This window comes from Platalea leucorodia (genome assembly GCF_965183815.1).
Source record: "Platalea leucorodia genome assembly, chromosome: Z".
NCBI lineage: Eukaryota > Metazoa > Chordata > Aves > Pelecaniformes > Threskiornithidae > Platalea > Platalea leucorodia.
In genome coordinates, this window is record NC_138858.1 from 27,221,154 (window position 1) to 27,227,227 (window position 6,074).

The window sequence follows — 6,074 nt, forward strand, 5'->3', positions numbered from 1 at the left end:
TTACAGGAGGCCTCTTGGAGTGTACCGAGATCTCAACTTAAAGGTCTCCTGACAATGCATCCACTGCAGCGTTTTAAAAATGAGCCTTACACTCAGTTAAGCCTTCTTAATTTTTATTTGTAATGACTAAAGTGATTTATCTAGGCTTCAACAGTTCATTAGTTTTAATGGTGAATACTGGGAATTGGAATATTACCACAGCCAGGTGTCAGCAGTGCCTAGGGCAAAGGAAATACTTTCCCGAATGCAGGTCATAGGACAGCAAGGAAACAGGTGAGGCTCACATCACATTTTGCAGACAGTTGTTTAAACATTTTCACAATGTTCTACCATCCCTTGAATAACTCCAAATATACGGCCTTGGAAGAAACAGCTAACCTTGTTTTTTGCAGAAAGCCTGAGGAAGAACAAGCAGTGGCTACCCAAAGTGAGAATTACAAGCTTAAAACTACATTCAGTTTCCACTCAACTCTGGTTGTGGCAAAATTCAACGTAAATGGGCATTTGAGCAAGCAAGGTGCAGATGTCAACCGTCAGCCCAGTGGCAGGGCCTCTGCAGGGTGTCACATGTACAGATGTGGGAAAGCAGATACAGCTGAAACTCACAGTCATCTTTCACATGTATTTCTTCATCAAGTCAAAACATACACAGAATATCTCAATCTATAATAAACCCCAGATATTGCAAATTCACCAGAAGAGCTATCCTTCTTTAAATACCTCCAAAATTTGACAGTAGAAACATGTAGTGGATAAAGCTATTTTAAAGAACTTATGATTTTCTTCCTGGTATGTACTGTGAGCAATTTCCAGGTTGAGTCTTTGATGTATAAAGACAGATGCCTAAAACAAAGTATTTATATGGTAAAATGAAAAATGGAACTACCATCTCCAAAAAATCATACTTTTAAAGAACATCCCAACTATACTCTCCTTCTTGTGAATTGCTTTAAACAAGCTCTAAAAAGACAGATGGAGGCCTTCTCCACCCATTTATCTTGCACTCAACCAGAACAAACACAAGAAGCCCACCTATAGTGCTTCCTTGTTATCATTTCCACGTCACATGGGCCTCCTTGCTAGGAAGCTTAACAACTGCTTATGGTCAAATAACCCATCCAGCCAAGAGCTCTCCTCTCCCACAGCAATCACAACCAAAAAACCGTAACCTCTTGGTTGACACGGATCAGAAAAGCTCTCAAAAAACCCTCCAAACAGAAAACATACCTCAGAAACACTCAGTAGTGTTTTCCCTGCCACTGCTTTTGTGGAGGATCAGTGCACCTACATCACACTGAACAATTGCCTATGAATAGATAGTCCTATTCAGACCTGCCTCTGAGCAAAAGTTTGGGAACACCAGGACTTTGCACAATGTCATGCAACGGAGATTTGCTCTTTATAAAGCATGTGACAATGTTTCAAAAACCCCAAATTGCCCAGCACTGTGCCACTTACTTGTGCATTGTGTCACTTTTGTTTTTAACCTATTGTTTCTTTGCTATGCTGTACAGAGGAATGCTGGACTTGCCAGGCTGGAAGAGGGTGTTGGCCTGTGCGTGGAAGCACCAACTGCTTCAGGCAAGGTTTGATGGAGTTTTGTTCTAGCCTTTCCACTCCATAGGCTGGCATTTACACTACAGAACAGCCACTTATGTACTTTCCAAAACTTCTGTTTAATATTTACCATTCAGACTCATCATGTGCTTGCTGTTCTTCTTGCAGCTTAACCTCTTCTGGGTCATGAATCCCGACTTCAAGCAGAGCTGGTGAAGGGTAGGCTGGACAGCAGATTGTTTCTTTCCATTAAGTCTTAAACTGCCCGCTTTCTTTGGGCTTTTTGTTGGTTTTCTTGTTATCATCAGTTCAAGACTTCTTTCTGCCTGCCTAGGTATCTCTATGGCCTCTATCCCTGTAGTATCCAACTGCCAGTCAGTTCGTCACCGCACCTTCTGTGGTAATCACAGAATTGCAAAGCGGTTGAAGTTGGAAGGGACCTCAGTAGGTCATCTTGTCCAACCCCCTGCTCAAGCAGGGCCACCTAGAGCTGGTTGCCCAGGACCATGTCTAGACAGTTTCTGAGTATCTCTAAAGAGGGAGTGAAAACAAGCATTATTATTCCCATTGTGCAGATAAAATAATCAAACAGAAAAATTAGGGGTTTGCCAAAGAAGTTAAGGAACTGCAACTATAATTTTGATTCACACTAAGCCTTACTCAACACCGCTGGGCACTTTAGAGACTATTCCTGGCCGGTGGTGGTACAGGCTGAATAAAGAGGGTAAAAGGCTGAAAAAACAAGTCTCACGAGCAGCGTGACGGTGGTTAACATAAGTATCACAGTTTTATTTAATCAGCACTTTGATTTTTTTTTTTGTGGGTAGAAAGAAGCTAAATGAAAAAACTGACGATCTAAAAGAAAAAATTTAGCCAGAGAAACACGAAGAAGAAAAGTGAAGGACTGCGGGGGGAAAAGGTTGAAGATGAACAGATGTTAGTGCAAGGCTCAAGGTGCTACAAAACTAGCCTGACTACCTGTGCAGACTTTTTAGTTTCACAAAGCCCAACGGTTGAGCTTTGGGCAAAGCATGCTGTCTGCAGTTACAACCAGGCTTGACCTAAGACTACTGAGACAAGGCCACTCCACCACCGTCCTTGGTTAGAAAAGGGGGGGAACACAGAGGGAGAGCAGAGGGAGGCGGAGGAGTAGGGGAGGTAAGGCATTTACAACAGAAGGGCAGGGATCGGCTGATTAACAGTCAGCCCTTCCCGGGGTGAGGCGCTCTGCTGGCCCACAGACTGGCTGAGGCTACTGCTATGCCGGCTCCCTTGGCGGGTTGTCCTGGCTGCTCCTGGCATTTCTTTCTCAGGATCACTCCTGAGACTCCACTCATTCTTTCTTAGGATAATTTCTGATCCTAAATATTCAAAAAAGTAATGTAGATATCTTTTTAAACTCGTATCTATGGATCTCGTTTCCTTTTGTGGCTGTTTGGCCTCTGGTCACGGTGTCCTCCTGTGACGGATCCCCTAGTCCTGCTCCTCCGGAGCTGCAGGGTACCACATCAGCTGCCAGCTCGGGGGAACATCCCAGTTCTCTTCCTTTCCCCGAGCTCCTCAGCCCACGGCAAGGCGGGGCAGCCCACGGCAAAGCAAGGCGGGGCAGCCCACGGCAAGGCGGGGCAGCCGACGCGCAGCGCCGGCGGGAAAAGCGGAGGGGGAAGAAGAGGGGAAGCGGCTCCCGGTCCGCGGCGGGGCCGGGCCGGGCCGGGCCGGGCCGGGCAGGCCGCGCTCCTCCCTCGGCCGCCCCCGCGCGGTGCCGCCGCGGAGAGAGCGCCGCCCCGCGGCCCCCGGCTGGGCGGGACGAGACGAGACAAGATGGCGGCGGGCGCGGCCGGGAGGTAAAGGCCGCCCGCGGCGGGCCAGGCCGGCGCCGGGGCCGCGCGGCTTCCCGGGCTCCGAAGCGGGGGCTGAGGCGGGCGGCTGGGTCGGGGCGGGGGGGCGGGACAGGGCCGGCGGTGGTGCCGGGCCCGGCCGCCCCGGCACAGAGCGGCGTGTGCGCGCAGGAAGGGCCCCGCCGGCGGCGCGGCCAGGCCGTAACCCTCTTTTTTCCCCCTGCCTTAACCAAGGATCTTGAGGAGCAGCCGAAGAGGCAGCGTATGCCCTGTTTGCAGGGCCGAAACAACACCGAGACGCCTCAGCACAAGCAGATGAGAGCGGATGGTGCCCCGCTGGGCTGTAGGGCTGTACCAAGATCAACGCTAGCTGGGCCACAGAAACCGGTACGCAGGCACGTTCATCAACAGACAGGTATTGCCGGATTAAAATAAGATGCAGATGAAAAAAAATTCTAAAGCAGCAACGGCATTAGCAAAAAATTGCACATTCTGTGGTCACAAAGATATGCAACACTTACAAAAAGTCAACATAGAGCAAAATCTGTTGGTATGCACATTTTAAGTACATCGTGTTTATAACAGGATGCTATTTTTGACATCTCTTCCTGCTGCTACAGATTTGTTACCTACTGGCTGAAAGCCCCTGGGAAGTACACTTCATAGAAGCAGTTGCAGCAGCAAAGGGTCTGTTCTTGGTAGAACAGAAACTCCAGTTTCATCTGTGGTATATTTTGTAAAAATATTTCATATGTATACAATAGTTCAGAGCCCCTGTTGGCATAGGTGCTTAGTCCAGTGCCTTTAACACAAGGATGAATGCACTTCTGTTTTTACTTGCCAGCTGGGTCATTCAGCACTGAAGATATGAACATACGTACTCTCATTAGTTCATTTTAAATTTCAGAAATACGTCTGGTAAGTTGGTGCTTTGCAAAATTCACTACTAGGACTACAGAAAATAGTTTGTTTATATAACACTGATAAATGTAATGTTATTCTTAACAGCTTTAAGATTATATATATTCACTAGCACTATTTATATATGCACACAGTAAACTGATAAAACTTGACTCTGGATGTATAGAAAAGCAACTTTGAGTGATGAATATTAAGTATCGTAAGTGGGAAAAGACAACCAGATGGTTGGAGGACTGAGAAGGTAAGACAGTTATACTTTATGCTGTATCTTACTGGTTATAGCCTCCAAAATTATAATAGTGCAATGGCAAATCATGTTCCTCTCCTGAAATGAGGGAAAGCAGTACTGCATTTGCACACAAGACTTGCACACCATTGGTGGGTTTCACCTAACTCATTTGTACTTAAAACTTCCTAAGAGGTCACTAAGGTAGGGGATGAAAAGCCCTGTTTAGCTCAATGCAAGTTTTCCTACTCAATAAAGGGACACAACTGCTTGATGAGGATTAGTCAGACCTTGTTTTCAGTTGTTTTGTTAACAGTGCTGTGTGTATTAATGGCACTGCTTTTTCCACTTTCCTAGGGAGCATCAGGAGGTAATGGGATTTGTCACACCAACACTCACCTGAGACTACGCTTCAACCCTTTATATGGAACTGTTTGTTGAAAGAGGAAGCTGCAGTACTGAAAGCCGTCGGTGCTTGACTGCATGAGACCATGCCTGTCACAGGGGGCAGATGATGTCTTACTTCAAAAACTTAATGAAATGCAAACTCAGTTAAATCCTTTCAAGTTTTTTCTTTGCAAGGCAACAATAAACCAGTGACTGACTTTTCTTAGAGCTGTTACTTGAATAATTGGGGAGAGGGAAAGCTAAGGTTCTTACTAAGGTGTGTACAAGGTGTCTTGCTTTCCCTTCAGATTAAGATTTGTAGTTTGATTTACTATCAAGACCACAGAGGTCAACTTAAAAAAAAAAAAAAAAGGCAAAAACTTGCTTTTAGCGTATAAGGGTTTTTTCATCCTACTAGCAGAAGTGCCTTTTTAGATACGTGGTGAACTAAAACTTAACGTAGCTGTTTCATACAGAACTATTTTTTTTCACAGCTAGAAATAGGTAGCCTCTGAAAACATGAAGTTGTCAATATAAAGGAATGCAACAGCAAAGTAAGCCAATTCATAATTATCACTAAAACAGTAAAAAAATAACAGCTTACAAAGGCAACCCGTGAACTGATTTTCATTAAATTAAGCAGTATTGCTGCAGGCAGAGTGCTCATAACTGTATCTTCAGCTCTATACTGCTGAAGTAAGGTGTGCTTCAGGTTGCTAAAACAAAAACACTTGTGTGCTTTAATTATTTAAATAACATAGATTGACTATTTTGCTTTATATTGTATGCCTCTAAAGATCTATTAAGATAAACAGCCTGCAGACTGTCCTGGTTTTACTCACCAGTGCTTGAGAGTTGCCTGCATGATCCAGTAGGAGGGCGAGACTACCAGGCTTCCCTTACTTTGACAAGTGTCAGAACTTTAACTTGACTAAAACAGGATGAAGTTTTTCTCATTTTACAAGAGCATTCCTATCCAGCGTATACACAAGGTAGTATCAAGAAGCACATTGCTTAAATTGACAACGATTTATTGTTTTTAGGAACATTCAATAAATACCAAGCTTTTAGCTTCAGTTTGGCAAACCTTCCCCACCAAAAATCAGTTGGTTGGTTGTTTGTGGGTTGTGGTTTTTTTTTTCTTT

General features: G+C 44.9%; 1 long non-coding RNA gene across 1 annotated transcript; it reads left to right on the forward strand.

The window, feature by feature from the left end:
* The first annotated feature begins 3,236 nt into the window (after nt 1–3,236).
* On the forward strand, nt 3,237–5,417 carry LOC309602399. Its single transcript, XR_014230655.1, has 3 exons — nt 3,237–3,401; nt 3,630–3,810; nt 4,900–5,417. It is a non-coding gene; the product is annotated as an uncharacterized lncRNA (long non-coding RNA).
* Nucleotides 5,418–6,074: the final 657 nt, after the last annotated feature.